At 32.9% G+C, this 20,013-nt stretch overlaps 1 protein-coding gene across 1 annotated transcript in view; it reads right to left on the bottom strand.

Moving 5' to 3' along the window:
• The window catches only part of CSMD3 (CUB and Sushi multiple domains 3), a 1,015,135-nt gene that overhangs the window by 535,954 nt on the left and 459,168 nt on the right, over positions 1–20,013 (bottom strand).

Raw genomic sequence — 20,013 nt, 5'->3', positions numbered from 1 at the left:
GGATATTCAACAGTTGCTTTGATAAAAAGCAAGTATCACAGCATTTCACAGGATATGAGAGCGATGATATCCAATCTTATTCTAAGGTTTTAGAAGGTGTCATTGCACAACAGTGCTGTTGTTAGAACATAAAGTTGTAAGACTGAGTAAATGAAATACTAGGCATTTCTTTGGACCTGCAGAGCCATGAAGAAAAATAAGAAGGAAGAAGGAAGAAGGAAGAAGAAGAAGAAAAGAAGAAGAAGAAGAAGAAGAAGAAGAAGAAGAAGAAGAAGAAGAAGAAGAAGAAGAAGAAGAGAAGAAGAAGAAGAAGAAGAAGAAGAAGAAGAAGAAGAAGAAGAAGCAGAAGAAGAAGAAGAAGAACGAAGAAGAAGGAAAAGGAGGAGGAGGAGGAGGAGGATGAGGAGGAGGAGGAGGAGGAGGAGAGAAGAAAGAAGAAGAAGAAAGAAGAAAGACAGAAGAAGAAGAAGAAGAGAAGAAGAAGAAAGAAGTAAAGAAGAAGAAGAAGAGAAGAAGAAGAAGAAGAAGAAGAAGAAGAAGAAGAAGAAGACAGAAGAGAAGAAGAAGAAGAAGAAGAAGAAGAAGAAGAGAAGAAGAAGAAGAAGAAGAAGAAGAAGAAGAAGAAGAAGAAGAAAAGAAGAAGGAGAAGGAGGAGAAGGAGGAGAAGGAGGAGAAGGAGAAGAAGGAGAAGAAGGAGAAGAAGAAAGGAGAAGAAGAAAGGAGAAGAGGAGAAGAAGAAAGGAGAAGAAGAAAGGAGAAGAAGGAGAAGAAGAATGCATTAAGGGCACTGTGATGCAAAACAACAGGGAACTTCTTAAACTAAAACATTATACTCCATATTATAGGTCCATTTCTTTTTGTGTAAGTGTTTTTCAAAATATGTTTGGGGCCTTGTAATCTGGAGGATGAGTTTGGGGCTGATCTAGCTATATATTCAGACATATTGACCATACCTCATGTGTCTGAAGGTGAATCCCAAAAAACTGAATTTTGATACTGAAATTTTTAGATGATTCCAATAAATGAAGAGATTTGAGAACAAATGACTTAGTGGTTAGCTAGGAGTATGGGTCAGGTGGATCTAGCAATAAAGCAAGCAATGATCTGAATATATTTTAGAAATAATAGCCACTAGTAGATATCATACGAAAAGTTCTAGAGAAATTACTTATTGCTTTCAGGATAAAGTATCAGACCTTTGGGAGAGAAAACAAAGATTACTCATGGTTTGACTGCTTCCTACCTCTTTCACCTTATCTTCCTGTGCAACAACCTGTGTACCCATCTCCACCTTGGCAACCTACCTGGGCCCCTCCCACACACACATATCAAACCATCCTTCCAGACACCCATTTATTCACTCACTCACTTGAAGACAAGTTTTTCCACTTTTTTCGAGTCTGATTGACTGGGCTTTAGTAATACTAATAAAGTTATACAATATGACCACTATCTAATTTCAAAATATTTTCACACCCCCCCCCCCGCCAAAATTCCACTAGCAGTCAGTTTCCATTACCTCCAGAGGTGCCGGCCTACCCAGTGAGGTCCCAAGGAAGTCATAGGTGCTTGCATGTGGAAGCTTTTGGATGAGAAGGCATGGGGACAGCGAGCATGGTGGGAATACTGGCAGGGCACCTACTGTATCTGTTACACACAGACTCAGCTTCCATCTAACAACTCTGCATCTCTCGTCTTGATCTCTTTCTGTAACCACCTGAGTGTCTCACAGAAAGATCACAAATTCAAAGTATCCCAAATTGAACTCATCTTTTCTTTGAGATCCATTCCTCTTCCTGTATTTCCAATCTTAGTACATACTACTATCTATTTACTCATCCAAGACAGAAACTTCTACACTTGCAAACATTCATTCATTAATGCATTTATTAAATATATATTCATTGAGTGCTTACATAGTAGTGACAACTTCAAATGTCTTAGAGATAATTAAGGTCAAAAATTTGATTGTGAATAGGTGAGTATCTGTTTAATTAAAATCATTTAAATTCTAAGATATTTTTTCCTTTAAATAATATACAGGCCCAACAAAATAGAAAGCTTATTGACTACGATTACTGTAATCTTTGATATATGTTAGGTCCTATGCAAAGGGAATGCAAAGGATGCAATATTGAAAGAAGATATGAGACTCTCCTCACAAAGAGTTCAATGACATATAGGGGAGACAAATAGAAAAAATAAAATGTGGTACCATACTTTAACTACGGAGATTGCTATAAAAGAAGAAAGGTAATAAAGGCTGTTTGGAGGATGAAACTTGAGTTTGATACTGGAGATTGAGCAGATACAGCCAAACAAAGAAGAAGAAGAAAGGCATTACAGGTAAGTAATACACAATACAAAATTCGCAGGGGTTACAGGCATGATAGACTTTTGGGAACCACAGTATTTTGGGAACTGGCCACAACTATGGCTAGCTATTCTGTGTGTACATGCATGCTTGTGGTAAGTGGAAGTTGAAAGTGGGAGTTGGGTTGATGGGAAAAAGGATTGATGATATATGAGATTAGAGAACAAAACTGAGACAATCATAAACAGCCTTTTTATGCTGTCTGTATCTGGCAGACTTTATCCCTTCCCTTTCAACAGTTATTCCTTAAACAGAACAGTGACTTATTCAGGATATGAGCAGATGTTCCTGATTTCCATGTCAGATCCAGGAAAGACTTATGTTTAGTTTAAACCAGTTATGATCTCATTTTGTTAGGCTAGTGATTGTTTCAAAGGTGTATATGACAACCATTTCTGACCAATGAAATGGCTATCTAAGACTTTTCTTCCTGAACAAAAATATAAGGACTCAAAAAGAGAAAACTCTTTACCATTAGTCCTTCTTCCTTCTTTATATGAGGGATTGATATCCAGAGCAAGATAGCAGCCATCTCGCTAACATGAGACAATCAGCACAGGACCCGAGACTAATATGCTAAGAATGTTGAAGAAAAAAGATTTAGAAAGATGGAAAGAGGCTTGGCCCTTATTGACATTACTGAGCAGCCAAATGTATGACAGAAAGTACTTCTTCTGGACTTCTTATTACTTGGGAAAAATACAGATTCACTTGTAAAACTGTCTTTGGATATTTCCTTACTTGCAATAGTTTATATAAAGCTTATCTTAGGATATAACACTTTATCTTTTTCCTTTTTTGGTTTAAAATTACATGGCACTTTTGGAATAAAGTGTAAAAGCATGGTGCAATTCTATCAACTACCAATGTTTCCCAATCCCCTTTAGTCTTTATCTTAGCAATCTCCTCTTTAGTCTTTATCTACCACTTTACTTTTTACTTTATATTCAGCAATACAAACTGTCCCTGAATATGCTGTGGCTTAGATGCTTAGAGCTCTGTGTCCATGCATATGCTCTATTTTCACCCTGAAATTTTCTCTGACTCTTCATGTCCATCTGGAAAACTTCTATTTTCATAATGTAGTGAAGATGTTTCCCCTCCTTTGGGAAGCTTTTCTGGCCCTTCTCCCTATAACCTGCAAAGAGTTAATCTTGTTTCTCTATACATTAGATATATTTCTCTAATTGTATGTATGTATGTATGTATGTATGTATGTATGTATGTATGTATGTATGTATGTATTTATATACAATGGAAAACTGCCTTTTCATCTTTGTAGAAACTGGCCCAACTGGTACATTATAAGCATTCAGTAAATGTTCATTAAATTGAATCATTTTTTTCATATCTGTAGACCTCAATTTTATCATCTGCTCTCTCTTTTCACCTTTAATTCTTAGTACTTTGAAAACAAAAATGTAGAAAATGGATATTTAGGTTCACTGAAAAAATTACTTAAAAATTTAATCTAATATGCAATCTCAGTAATTCTGAAATGTGCATTGATAAGTTTATTTGGTATACTATTGAGTAGGTTGAATTTATTATGCCAGCAACAACTGTCCTAGACTCTGACACCAGGCCAAAAATGTTGTTGTTGTTTTTTTAAACCACACATTATAAGCATGGGTATAAATAGGTAAACAAGACAGAATAGATCCTATTCTCATGGAATTTACATTCCAATGGAGACAGATAAACTCTATCAGTGAGGGCTCAGTGGAAAGCAAAAATCACACTAAGCCTTTCCAAGTGAGGAACTTTAACACAAGATACCAGTTATAGTTAGGCAATGAAAGACCTGAGACATTTAAAAAATAGTACTGCACTCAGAGATTAGTGTAACTGGAAATCTAGGGAATGTATTTACTTGGTTAAAGAAACGTGACAGCTTTGTTTGGTCTGTCATGCTCAGAAGCTAGAGCCACCCAAAAGAAAGAGAGAGGAAATAAGCTCTGAATTCTCCCTAGTATCTGTGAATGGCCGAAGTCAGAAAGATGCCTAGGAAACTCACCCTGCAAGTCTCATTCCCTAACTAGCCCCATGAAAGACAGCAGAACAAGAAAAGGTATAGGAATGGATTTTAGAGCGATCAGGTTAGGAATCAGCACAAAGATAGTAAACAAATGAATAAATGAATAGAATAGTATCAGATGACAAACACTACATAGATATGATGTGATGATACAGTAAGAACCATGTTGAGGGGATCAGAAAATTACTCTCTGGAAAGGTTATATTTAATCTGACATCATAATAATAATGAGATAGTTACTCCTATAGGGATGAGCCAGAAAGGACTCCAAGTAGGAATGGGCTACATATGCTTCAAAAACAGAAAAAGAGGCTGGCTGGGATGGCTGGATCAGAGTAGGAGACGGAGAGAATGATCCAAAATCAGCTCAGTGAGAAATAAACAGAACAGGTTCCATAAAGATTATTTTTAAAGTACCTATTTTATTCCACAGTGCAAGGGAGAAGTCATTGGAGGATTTTGGGCAGAGAAGTGATGTGATTTGATCTGTTCTAAAGAGATCACTCTGACTGTTGTGTAGTAAATGCATTATAGATTACAACAGTAGCAGAGGAATCATTTAGGGCTGTACTGATGATTCAAGGAAGAGATAATGGTGGTTTAAAAATCAGTAAGGTTTTAATTGAAATAGAGAGTACTGGATATATTTAAAATTTCTCTGGAAATAGAATCAACAGGACTTCTTGATGGATTGGATATGGAGGAGTGAAATTAAGAGTAGTTAATAATTTTACAAAGTCTTTTTATAAGGAAAATGCTAATTTAGTCTGCAGCATTTATATGTCCTCTCTCCTTCTATTTCCACAGTTGAGTTTTCAGTGAGTTGATAGACCCTTTTCTTCTTCTTACTCCAAGATCTTGGTTCTCTCACATATTATGCAACTTATTTAAACTAAAAACCTTCTCATTACGCAGACACCTCTTTTTGTGTTTTATTTCCAATTGTTTCTCTTACTCTAATTTTATTCCATTACTATAAATCCATCTCACATTATGTAATTAAGGCCATATCACTTCTTCCACTTTGTCCAAGTCACATAGTATTTCCATCATAATAAGAGTGCTTTTCTTTAATAAAAGTCACATATATTTAATAAAGCTGAGTGTTTTTTAATGAAAAGTTACAGTATACTAAATCTGAGTACAATATACTAAATCTGTTCAAATGCAGCATGAGAAAGTCTTAACAGATCTGACAGTGAATGTTGTACTCATGTTTTTCTTGTCACTGATGGTGACATTAGAAGAGATGCTTAATATTTCTTTTTATTATAACATTTATTCTAAATTATCATTTAATAATGTGTGGAATACATACATGATAAAAATCTCATTTTTTACAGATTTGAAATTACTATTAGTATACACAAAGTACTCCCATATTACATAAGCAGAAATACTTGCCTTATCCATAGTTTTATTCATTAAAGGTTATTTTCTAAATGCAATATTTAAATACATTTCTAAATATGTATATTTTAAACCTTATTTCAATTAAAGATTGTCCTGATTTAAATTATTTGTATCCTCTTTTCTTTTTAACATTTTTACTGTAACTTGTTTTTCCCCTCCAGTAACGAGGAAATCATGAGAACAATGTGAACAAAGTATACATAAAGTGCTAAGCTCCTTAGAAAGTATGTACAGTGTAAGGACTAAGGCTTGTTATTTGTATTATTTATTTTAAGATTGCCTACCATGTTGAGCATTTTTATAACTCATATTTCCTCAATATCCTATCAGTTTAGATAACACACTTGGAGTAACTGTAAAAAATCTAGTCTTACTATCTCTTCTATATATTTATATAACTTAAAATAATTTTTTACATGGGCTAGTTTTAATATGGTGATGTTGTCCTGAGCAATCTGGGCCCCATGTAACAACACAATGTTTATACTTTCATTGCTCTTTGTTTTCAGACGTAGGTAATACATCCTTTAAGGAACCTTCTCAAAGAGGCCAGAAACAATATGGACAATAACAGTATGATAGGTCTTAACTGCACTAGTCTTAAAACATAACACGAGAGGAAAGGTTGCAGTGCAGGTTACTCAAATTCAACTTAGCAACCTTTTCTTAAGCATCTGAACTGTTTTTGTCTTGGTGATGAAAAATATTGTAAGATAGTATCTCCTTTCAAGAAACAGAATAAATTCTAGTATGGTGGTAAGAGAATCATAGAAATGAGTATCATTCAAGTCATATGGGCCAACAGAACATGGATACAAGTTATGGGAAGCAAAGGCAGATGAAAATTAATTTGAAGAATGGATAGGATTCTTATAGGCAAAAATTGGCAGGATCACATTCTAGGAAGAGAGAAGAGCATGTGCTATATTACTGAGGTGATAAAGGGTCGAAGAATTTGGAAGAAAAATTTGTCTTAAGCAAATGGTTAGTTTAAGGGAATAGTCTTTTTTTTTTTTTTTCTTTTTAAGTTTCTGTTTAAAAACACATCACCCAACTAAAATGATTTATTTTCTGAAGAGGCATGTTTAACATTCCGTAATAATGTCAGAGAGTTAGGTTTGGACTATGATAAGGAGGAATTTAAATGCTAGAATGCATATATATAAGCGAAGGAAAAAGAGGACCAAATTGCAAACCATAAGCTCTAGATTCAAGGCATACCTTTATTACTTCTAAGTGTGCAAACTTCTGGCATACAGGGTTACTCATGAGCAAAACAGCAATATTGACATGTACAGTGTTTCAATGAGTAACAAGATAATGATTGTGCAAGTGCTTTTAAGTTCATATATGCTCTATGTCCGTGTGTGATAATTGATTTTATATAATTTCTTAATCAAACGAGCTATGGGAGATAAAAGTTTTTGATTCAGGGTTAATGTAGCAGTAGCTACATAGTAGGGATCCTTATTTGAAAGCCAAGTGTAATACATCCTGCAATAGAATAGGGGGCCATTGCTGTTGCACAGGTGAGAAGTTTTAAGGGTGTAAAGTAAGATGGAGGCAATTAAAACTGAAAATAATTATTTAACAAGACTGAAGAAGTAGAATCAACAGATGGCAGGATTCTGGGAAAGACTAAATATTTAAAAAATCTGAATTCACTAGGAAAATCAGGAAGAGAAGAGAAAGATGGGTTACCTAGCATGTATTGAGCTCTACTTTATCCTGGGTACTTTATTAGGCAATTTTATGACTGTTAGATAATCTAGTCCTTCACTGAAGCAGTACAGTTTGGTGGTACTCTTTCCATTTCTATTGATAAAGAAATATAACTTTAAGCAGAATAATGAGCTTCTATAAGTCAAGAAAAAGAGTGATAGGATATGAAATTCAGTCCATCTGATTCTAAATTCCATGTGCTTTCATTTGTAATGATGTATACTTGTTTGAAGAAATGCTAGTTCAATTTTTTTAAAAAGTTAAAAAAATTCAAATGTCAGAAGAATGAAAATAATAAAGACCTATGAGAAACATGGAAAGTCATGATTATTGAATCCTTCAGAGGTAATGCTATTCCTAAATTTGAATATAGAGTAGAAGAGGAGCATTTTGAAGATGAAACACTGAGGACTTTTTATTTTTAGGGAATGGGAGGAGAGAGTTAATGCCTCAAGAAGAGAGTAAAAAATGAGTAATCAGAGAATAGACTCGGGGAAACCAAGATATTTCTCAGTCATTGAAAGAGCCAAAAAAGAGCTTACAATGGTGACAGAAGGATCAAGGGAAATGAGGACTGAGAAAATTAACTCAATTTAGTGATGGAGAAGACACTGGTAATTTGAGATGATGCAAAAAGTCAGATTACAAAATATTAGGAAATAGCTGTGTAATAAGGAAGGAAGAGCCACATATGTAAGTTATTCTTTAGAAGATTTTTTGTGTGAAGAGACAGAACACTTTCGGAAGCTTCTGTTTATGACCTTTTCGCACTACTAAAGTTAGATATAAAGATGAACATACTAGCATATTTAGAAATCTTGTGTTAGGAGAATGGGTGAAGCCACCCATCTTTCTCTTCTCTTCCTGATTTTCCTACGATTTTCTTAGTGAATTCAGATTTTTAAATATTTACTCTTTCCCCAAATCCTGCAATCTATTGATTCTATTTCTTCAGTCTTGTTAAATAATTATTTTCAGTTTTAACTACTTCCATCTTACTTTACACCCTTAATGGTCTCCTATTCTATTGCAGGACATATTACACATATTCAAAAGTGTGATGGATATAAATTATAACAGTCAGTCTTTCCTGACTATAGTAGTGCTTTAATATTACCAGATGAGAAGCATATTCCCTGTTGTTTCACACTTGAGATATACCAGCGTTTTAATAATCCAAATGAAAACCCAAATTTTGGATCCAACATTATTCTTTGCTCTCAAAAGAACAAATTCATGTCCCTATCTGGTGACATCTCAAAGGGAAAGCATTAGACAAGGCCTTTCCTGCAGAATAAAAGTCTATGTAATGTAAGGATCTTGGAAGCTGAGCTTTCCCAGGATTTGGTTATAATTTTTAAAAACATTTAAATTTTTAATTTATTTTTCAGCATAGAAATTGCTGGTAGCTTCTATATGTCTTTGGCAGCATTCCATCCTTTAAAAGCCTGTTATGGTCCACAGCCATTTCAAATTAGAAACAAAGCTTTTAAGATTACAAAACACAGATTCTGGGACTCTCACCTTGGAGATGAAAGCATAAAATGATAAGAAAAATGTAGCAAGTCTGTAAGATGCTTTATTTCTCCAAGAGTTTTCTTGTATACTTCCTCAGTGATTATAAAAATATTGATTTTGTGCATAAAGGAATGTTTCTGTTTTAGCGACTGCTGTCTATAAGTCATTTACTTTTATGATGAGTTTGAAGTCCTGCTATAAGGTCATATAATCAGAGGAATTAATGGAAAAATGCTAAAGCTGCAGGTTTGATGTTTTAAGCAATTCAATTCACTACATTTGTTGAACTTCCTTCATCAGACATACAGAAATATGAATGAATCTATTTCTGATTCCAGGGATTTTACACTTAGAAAAGTTTCTAAAAGACAAGAAAATATATTTTAAGTATTGTAATGAAGGTACCCACAATGCTAGGAAAGTTAAGAACCAGACTGCAACAGATTAGGAAAACACAAAAAAAGCTTCATGAAGGAGAATTTTGAGTGAGTCTTTGAAGAATGTGTAAGATGACACAGGCAAAAATTCTGGGGTAGAATATTCTGGAAAGAAGAAACAACAAAACCAAGTGAAGATGTAATGGAAAGCCAGACATATTTGAGGCAAACTATGTGGGGTAATTTGTATCCATAAAAATATGGTTGGAAGATAAATCTGGCAAGATTGGATATATTTTGAGGTGTTCTGAATGCCAAAAGTAAGTAGTTTGTGTGTAAGTAGGCCACAGAAGAGCTCTATCAATGTTTGAGTTGGAAAAACACATTACTGAAAATGATTTCTGGAAGACTAACATGATAACAGCATGTACATGGATGGAAAGGGGAAGGATCTGAAGCTAGTAAAGCTGACATTGCAAGTATCTAAAAATATTTTTAAAAGGGTGAACTAGGATTGTGGCCATTGAAATTGAGATGGGGGAGTTGTTCTTATTTGTCAAAAAATGCATGTCTCTTAATTGAAATATCTCTTTTCCTTCTCAGAAATTGGTCATGTTAGGATAATGAAAGAATAGTAAATACTTGAGGTTATTATATCAAGATTCTAGAGAAATATTTTAATAATATATTATAGTCAAGATAGTATATGCATATATAAGCATGCTTATATCAATTAGTTCAATATAAAATCACTTATATATTTTTGTCTCATTTTTAATAGACTTTATATTTTAGAGCAATTTCAGGTTTATAGAAAAAGACACAAAGTACAAAGGATCCCTATATACACCCTTATTACTCCCAACACACACACACAGTTTCTTCTATTATTAACATCTTGCATTAGTGGGGTACATTTGTTACAGTTGGTGAACCAAATCAATATTGGCACATTTCATTAATTAAAGTCCATAGTTTATATCAGGTTTCACTCTTTGTATTCTATGCATTGTAACAAAAGCATATTGACATATATTCACCTGTACAGTATCATACAGAATAGTTTCATTGCCCCAAATGAATTCTGTGCACCACCTATTCCTCCCTCACTCTCTTCCCTGAGAACCCATGGCAATCACTGACCTTTTTACTATCTGGATGATTTTGTCTTTTCCAAAATGTCATATGGTTGCAATCATAAACTATGCAGCCTTCGCAAATTGGAATCTTTCACTTAGTAGTATACATTTAGTTAAGGTTTCTTCATATCTTTCATAGCTTGATAATATTTTATTGGTCAACAACATTCCATTGTATTAATCTACCAAAGACAAATTGTATTTATCAATTTAAACACTGATGTGATTCCAGTTCACATCTTGGTTGGCAATTATGAATGAAATGCCTATAAACATTCACATGTGGGTTTTTGTGTGGACATAAGTCTTCAGCTCATTTGGGTAAATATCAAGGAGTGAGATGGCTAGATCATATGGTAATACTATGTTTAGCACTTTAAGAAACTGTCAGAACGTCTTCCAAAATGGCTTTACAATTTTGCATTCTGACCAACAATAAATTATGGTTCCTGTTGCTCCACTTCCTCACCAGCATTTGGTATTGACAGTGATTTGAACTTTGATCATTCTAATAGCTCTGTAGTGGTATCAAGTGATAAACAATGATAAGCATTTTTTTCATAAACCTATTTGCTATTTAGAATAATTTATTTAGTGAAAGGTCTGTTCAGATCTTTTGCCTATTGTGTAATTGGGTTGTTTGTTTTCTTACTTTCTATTTTTATGAGTTCCTTTGTATATTTTGGATACAACTACTTTATCAAATATGTAGTTTACAAATATTTTCTTCCAGTCTTTGAATTGTCAATTTTTTCCTCTGAACAGTGTCTTTTGCAGGTCAGATGTTTATTAAATGAATTTTAATAAAGTCCATGATTTTATTATTTTTTTCTTTCACTGACTGTGCTTTTCATGTTATATCTAAAAAGTCATCACTAAATGCATGGTCGCCTAGACTTTCTCAAATGTTATCTTCTAGAACTTTTACACAGTTTTGCATTTCACATTTGGATTTATGATCCATTTAAAGTTAATTTTTGTGATGGGTGTAAGATCTGTGTCTGGATTTTTTTTTCTTTTTTTTTTTTTTGGCAAGTTCATGTCCAGTTTTTCCCGCATCATTTAAGAAAGACTATCCTTTCTCCATTGAATTGTCTTCGGTCTTTTACTAAAGACCAGTTGACTATATTTGTGTTTCCGAGTCTTCTATTCTGTTCTTCCGATCTATTTGTTTATTCTTTTGCCAATCCTACACTGTTTAAATCACTGTAGCTTTATGGTAAGCATTCAAGTCAGGTGGTGTCAGTCCCATGACTTTGTTCTTCAATATTGTATAGGCTATTTTGGGTCTTAACCTTTTCATATAAACTTTAGAAGTATTTTGTTGATAGACACAAAATAACTTTCTTGGATTTTGATTGGGATGACACTGAGGCTATAGCTCAAGTTGAAAAGATTTGACATCTTACTAATATTAAGTCTTCCTATCCATGAACCTGGAATATTTTTCCATTGATTTAGATCTTTGATTTCTTTAATCAGAATTTCGTAATTTTCCTCATACACATGTTGTAAATATTTTGTTATATTTATAACTAAGCCTTTTTTGATGCTAATGTAAAAGGTATTGTGCTTTTAATTTCAAATTCCACCTGTTCATGCTGGTATACAAGGAAAGAGTTAACTTTTGTAGATTAACCTTGTATCCTGAAACCTTGCTATAATCACTTACTAGTTCCACAAGTTTATTTGTTGATCCTTTGGAACTGTTTACCTAGACAATCATACAATCTGCAAAAAAATAGTTTGCTTTATTTCTTCCTTCAAAATCCTTAACCTTTTATTCCCTATTTATGTCTTAGTGTATTAGCTAGGACTTTCAGTATAATGTTGAATAAGAATAGTGAGAGGGGAAATCCCTGTTTTGTTCCTGATCTTGGGAAAAAGTTTCTCACCACTAAGCACCATGTTAGTTACAGGTTGAATAGCAGTAGATTTTTTTTATCAAAATGATGAAGTTCTCTTTTCTTCCTAGTTTTCTGAGAGTGTTGGATTTTGTCAAATGTTTTTTCTTCATTTACTGCAATGGTGATACGTTCTTTTTCAGCCAATCTATGTGATGACTTGAGTTTTGAGTATCAAGCCAGCTTTGTATACTTGGAATAAATCCCACTTAATCACAGTGGATACTTCTTTTTATACATTGTTGGATTTAATTTGATAGTATTTTGTTGTAAAATTTTGCATCTATTGTTCACTGGACATATTGGTCTGAAATTTTCCTTCCTAGTAATGTCTTTGATTTTAATATTAGGGTAATGAGGAATCTTAAAATGAGTAGGAAGTATTCCCTCTGTTTCTATTTTTCTGGAAGAGATTGAATTGAATTGGTATCATTTCTTCTTTAAATATTTGGTAAAATTCACCAGTGAATCAACTTAGGCCTCATGCTTTCTATTTCGGAAGGTTGTTAATTATTGATTCAATTTCTTTAATAGTTTTAGATCAATTCAGATGATTTATTTATCTTTGTGTGAATTTTACAGATTGTGTTTTTCAAGAAATTCATCAATGTAACCTAAGTTATCAAATTTTTAGACACAGAATTGTTCATTATATTTCTTTATTACCCTTTTAATGGATTATATCTCTTCTCCCCTCTCCTTTCCCTCTCCTTTTCTCTTTGGTTAGACTTTCTAGGGATTATCAATTCTATTAATTTTTTTCGAAGAACCAGCTTTTAGTTTTATTGTTTTTTCTATTAATTTCTTGTTTTCAATTTAATGTACGCCTTGTCTTTTTTTTTAAACTATTATTTAGCTTACTTTGTATTTAATTTGCTCTTCTTAAAGTTTTGATACACCTTTTTAAAAGTAACATTTTTGCCATGGTTATTTTTTAAATATCCTGAAAATAATTTTTATATATATTGTGAAGTGAAACAAAAGAACAGTAAGTTATACCTACTTAGTGTTCTGTCTTGAAGGTACTTTACATACTGTAAATCTTGAAAGATTAGTGATTTCACAAATTTAATATCTCATTTATTAAAGAAATAAATATTTACTGAATGGCTAAAACTTATCTGTCAACGTAATTGATACTGTACCAAACAAAGGCCAGGGACTATTAGAGCTGATATTCTAGGAGGACTTGACAGAAAACATAAAAATACACAAATATACACGTTACTTTAGTGGTGATAAGTACTATAAAAGTAGTATAAGGTAAAGGAACAGAAAAGGCAATGTTATTTTATTATAGGATAGAAGACAACATATGAGAAGTGACCTGCTTCAGATTTCAAGGCAGTTCTATCTAGTTTTTGCAATGTTTGGTTAAGTAAAAAAATAAACAAAAAAGCAAAATTTTACAAATTGTACCTTAATTACATTTCTTCTTTCCTAGCTCCAAAGTTCCAGATCAAAGGACACTAACATTTTAATTCTAATCAATTAATTTATATATTTTTATTGATGGTTTGGGTGATTTACTGATTGCATTTAGTGGTGGTACATTGAAGCCCTGAAACCTTACAGGACTCATTAGGCATTTTCTGAAGTAGTTCAGATCTGAGCTAAAAGAATAGAAGTGGCAAATGGAAGAGGCCTTGGACTGTAGAGACAACTTCAAAAGAAAAATCAGCAGTGCTTGGAGCTGTAATCAACTGATCCTACTTTCCTATTTTCCCCCTACTCTATCCTATCCCTAGCAGCTTGCAATTATTACCAAATTTTAAGTCAGGTTTGCTGAGAAATGGTGTTTCCATTTTTTTTTTCAGTAAGGCACTGTATTGCCTAATTTTTGTGTGCTATAAAAAAAATAACACTGCACTTGAAAATAAGACCTGAGTTTAGTCCAATGTGCAAGAATTATTTTCCCTAGACACCAAGCCAGTACATTCAGGGGCTACCATTGGATTAACCATGGTGATTGGCAAATCTTGAGAACCTGTCTTGGTAGATTTTGTTAAGGTATGAGTAACAGAAAGCATGTCCTTAAAAGCTGAGAAGCCAATAAACAAAATTTGTCTTATATTTACCTTTTTATATGTGTGTGCTTGCCTTAGAAGCCATATAATTTCAAGTAAAGATTAAAGAAACACAAACATTTATGGATGAATTCTTAATGAATGCAGCTTATACTCAGTTTAATGTTCTGTTATTAGAACTTCCATCCACTCATTCATTCATTTAAATTTTTCTATGTTAAAATCCTTATCAATTTTACACACTTAGAGATGGAACAGGACCTTTTTCACAGTTTTTTTCCTTCTTAGGAAATAATCATTTATGGAAAAGCATGTTAATAAATGAGGCATTTTTGTTGCCTCAGTGTTAGCTGAAGTCCCAAGGCTAATAAAAAAATGATGTTATGTGCTCTCACATTCTAAAAGAGGCATTTCAGAACATTTGTGTAGAATTTATTAATAATGTATTAAAAAAAAATCATCCAAGATCATTAGAATAACACATAGCTTAACTAGAGAAAGGATACATCAGAGATGTGAGGACATGGAAATGGAATGGAAAAAAAAAACTGCAGATATAATTTCCTTGGAATGAGTTGGAGCATTTGAGTAGGAGATCCTGACTCCTACCTGAACCCAATTAGGAAGGAGGCTTCAAGAAGACAGTTCACTAAATCAAGAGGCACTAAATGGCAGTGAAGAGATTGACTTTTTTACCTTTGCTGTATGTCACTAAATTGCAGAAATGTGTGAGCCCTGGTACCTCAAAGAACTGGCATATTATTTGGGTAAATGGACAAAGGTCACTAGGAGAGCTTGCCATGAATTTTTGTATTTTTGTTGTTTGTTGCTGATGTTTTTTAAAAAATATTTGTGGGGCAGAGACTGGCACTTCAATCCAACAACCGGTCTTGCTTCTACATGTAGAGGCAGTGATTCATTGTATATCTGCCTAACAGAGGCTATTTTTTCTTTTGAGATGATAAGGGTGCAGGAAAAGAGAGTTAATGTTAATCCAAGCCCTGACTAAAACTGTATTACTCCATAATGAGCTAATTAGTGTATCTTTTGTCAGTGGATTTTATTACTTTACCAGCTTCCCTTTCCTTATTCTTTGGGGTGCTTCCCATAGCCTTTTAAGAATAATCACTGTTTTATGCTTTTACAACACACAAAAAGTTCCTTTTTTCCCTTCTGAAACAGATTAGTCTAAAAATATTTTAGCTGCTGTTTCTGAATTGGTGCTATTTATAGCTGAAACTGAACTTGAAAGATAATCTAATCCATTACCCCTGTAAAGGTCTCCCAACCTATATCTCTGTTTGAAGATTTCTTCACTCCGGATCCATGTTTCTAATTGTTATGCCTAGAAGAATTACTAGCAATTTCCTGAATGCACTGAGCTTTATCATGGCTTTGCACAATGCTTTTTATGTTTGTACCTGGCAAGCTTAGGAATTCTAGATAGAAATCATATAAAGGCAGAGTCATTATCATCAGTCTCAAAAGGACACTAAAAATTACTCAGCAAGGCAATATTTCTACATCAAACTTGCTCTCTCACTCTTGGTAATAACTTATTTCCAATTTTTCTCTCAAAGTTCCTCTCTTGTACATCCCCTTCTCTCTCTCTCCATAAATTATATATATATATATAATATGTATATTATATATATATATTATATTTAATTTATATTTTAATTAACATGCATTTTAAAATTTGATGGTCTTGCTTGATTCAGCATTACCAAAGTATTAAACATGAGCTCTCTCACCTTCCCATCACAAACTCTGCAAGTCTAGTAGCATCTCCTATTTCTCTATCTTCCTTCCTGCTACAGTTAAAATAATTTTCCCCCACCTGTCCTTGGGATGCTGTTTATTTTCTCCAAAACAATTTATTCCTTTACTTATACCCTCTTTTTCTTATCATCAATATTTCCCTCTCTACAGGCTTATTTATACCAACCAATAAAATGCTCTGGTTTCTTGTATCTCTAAAAAGAAAACCTCTTTTGACGTCCTAATGACTACAGGACTGCCACCATTATTCTTCTGCTTTATGCACTTCAATGTTCAAGGTTATTACCTATCTGAACTGTCTCTTTATTCACTCTTCAGCCTATTTCAATTTGTGTCAACCTCTGTCACTCCAGTGAAATCACTCTTGTCAACAACCTTCATGTTGTCAAATTTAAGGGACAGTCTTCTATCTTCATCATTCTCAAGCTTTCAGTTGTATTCAACATTCTGGATTCCTTTTAAAGGCCTTCCTTCTCTTGCTTCATTCACACCTCTTCCTCTTGCAATTCATGAGCATGATTTGATAGCTTCTTAAATCCCATCACATAATGAAATAACTTAGATCTTTGCGACTATGTCATAGATTCTCTTGTCTTTCTAAATAGTCTAACAAATGGATGTCATCTATTCATGTTGCTTTAATATTTTTAATAATATCGACATACTGATGTTTCCCTGCTATCTCTGAACTTCAATTATGTTCAACTATGAACTTAACAATCCCAAATGGAGATCTCCAAGTCATTTTAAGTTTATAATTTCTAAACTGAACTCTTAATTTTTCTTCTCAAATACAGACTTCCACACCTAATTTAATAGAATCATTTACCCCAATTTTGTGATGTTCAAGCAGAGAAACTTAGAGATTATCCTTTTTTGTTTTATTTTTCTTACTTTCCACATCAAATTATCATTGGCTATTAAAAATTTTATATTCAAAAGATATCTTGAATGTGTCTAATTCACTTCCATCACCATAGTCCAAGTCTCCACCATCTTACACCCAGGTTACTGCCTTCTAACTAAAACTCCTGTTTCTTCAAGCCACCTATGTAAAGTATAAATCATGATCTACTGAAAATATAAATTGGATAAGCTCCCTCTCTCACAACTCTTTACAGCTCCCAATAACAGGGTAGGTGACCTAAATAAGTGAAGAAGCCTAGGAGTGACTATGGTGAACCAGAGAGCTTGCTAGAGGGTGCAACTTTAGTTCCACCTGATGTTGCAGTGAAGGTATATAGGTTACAGCTGACAGATCTAAAAAGGGAAAACAAAAATCTCTGTGTCTGTGTGTGTATGAAACCTGATTTTTAAATGTTGGTTCCTCTATTTTAAAAATACTGTAAGTTTAAAACAAAGTATCTTCAGTCAAGATTAGGCTGAATAGTTGCCAATTTGCTTCCTCTGCAGAAGAGATCTGGTTTCTCCACATCTCCTTGACTTCATTCTATGCTTTTCCCTAATTTACATTATGTAATTTAGACCCCTTGATCTTTATTTTTCTGGAATGGCTCATCAAGCTCTTCCTCAATGTGAGGCTCTTACTTCCTTGCAGACTAGAGGCATAAAATTCTTCTGCTATCAATGAAAGTGGGAACTTCTTAAGTTAGGTGGATTCCCACTCTGACATTTTTATTCTCTCTCACAGAAGCTTGATTTTTTATTTTATTTTTTGACTTCACAGTACTTTTCTAAATTTGTCATTACAACCACATGTGCTCATGTAATTGTTTATTGTCTTTTGTGCCATTAAATTCAAAGAACTACTGGGGGTAATGCACTACATCTGGTTTTGTGTGTTTCATTTGTTCCTAGGGCATGGCCAGGCACATAGCAGGCAAACAATATATGCAGATAATGAATGTGTAAATGTATAAATGTTCTTCTCTGGATTTCTCTTCCTTTCTACATGAAACTATAATCATTCTTCAAGGCCTAGGTCAACATTTGCCTCTGTGACCCTCATCTAACTGTCAAAAATACCATACCTGCTCTGTACCTCCATAACATTTATATGTTCTTAACTTGTAATGACTACATTATACCTTAGTTTGACTGTAAGCTTCTTGATGTCTAAATCTAACAGGGTGCTTGAAAGATGATTGCAAAATAATCTGATTTGAGATTGACTATAAGGTAATTTAACTCACTATATTACTATCAAGTCTATTTCCAATAAATCACATATTTTTGCAAAAAGTGAGCCCACATAAATATTAATAATAATTATTTCATTCATCATATCATACTATAATAGCAGCTAGCACTAATTGAGAGCTTATTTTGTCTCAAGCTTGATTATTGCTACCATGCATACATTATCTCATGTAATCTTCCCCTCAATCTCGTGAAATAGGCATTATTATCCTCATTTTTAGATCTGAGGAAATCAACTCTCGGAGAAAACAAGATAGTTTATGGCAAGGATGGGATTTGAATGAAGTCTGCTTGGTTTAAAACATAATGTAATATGCTTAAATATGATTAAAAGGTCAGGATTTGGAAATCAGGAAGTAACAAATTCAAATTCCAGTTCCATCAAATTATTAGCCAGATAAACAGAGCTTCTGTTTTCTCATTTGTAAAGAGGGTATAAAATAATAAATACCTTACAGTGTTTTATAATAAATAAAAAAGACATGTAAAAAACACTTGGTAAATTGCTTACTAATTTTTAGTCTATAAAATATTACTTTTAATTACTGAGGCTAATTTAGTTGATATTTTATATAGTCACTTAGTTTACTGAGACCAGAATTTGACAAGATTTCAGGTCTTTTGAATTTCTTTGCAGTGTAATTTTTCAAACATGATTATGTTAATTATAAGTCCAGTTAAAGAAAGTTCTCCAAAATTTCTAGAAAATTAGTTTTATTCATAATGAAATAATACTGTTTTCTACTCCAAGTGTATCAAAATATAACACTAAGTCATCTTGAAATATTCATGAGGACAAAATTTTCATAGGTCTCTATTCTAATAATTATAGTTTCATTCATAGGAATACTCTTTAGCATATCATTTATTCTTTATACAAACAATATAAAGGAAAGATTGTAAATGTGTGGTATATGTAACTATAACCATTATCTATTTTTTATACTTTGTGAAACTAAGGATTTGTGAGTGTTAACTAAATTATCATTTAGTATTTAATAGGATTTTTTGATATCTTTTATTTATAAAAGAGGACTACTGAAAATTCAAGATTTTAAAAAAAAATTATTTAATAGTGTAAATTAATGGCTACCATACTTTATTACATATATTCTCTAGGTTGTTAATAAATTTAATTTCAAATTAATAAAATGAAGAGTAATTTACAGATAGAGATAAAACTTACTCAAGTTATATTTACTTCCAAAAATTATATACAAAATGTTTATAGAACATTTGCACAAAGGTTTCACAGGCAGTACCTTATTGAAACTCACCATTACATGTGGCAAGTTTGATACACATGTTATAGAAGAGGAAACTCATGTAGATATGAGTTAGTGACTTACCTGAGATGAGACAATAATCAGTAGAATTTGAATTCAAACTCATGTCTTTCAAATCCAAATCCCATGATTTTTCACTTACTACATGACAAAAAATTAATCATTTAAACACCAATAAAGTGCCCTTATAAAGTTATGTTATGTAGTTAGTCACTTTAAAATAATGAAGTATTATTGATAGTAAGTAACACATCAATGAAATCTAGCTGCCAC

Source organism: Camelus ferus, chromosome 25 (genome assembly GCF_009834535.1).
Source record: "Camelus ferus isolate YT-003-E chromosome 25, BCGSAC_Cfer_1.0, whole genome shotgun sequence".
NCBI lineage: Eukaryota > Metazoa > Chordata > Mammalia > Artiodactyla > Camelidae > Camelus > Camelus ferus.
The sequence above is the reverse complement of the archived record's forward strand: the minus strand, read 5'-3'. Positions and strand labels throughout refer to the sequence as shown.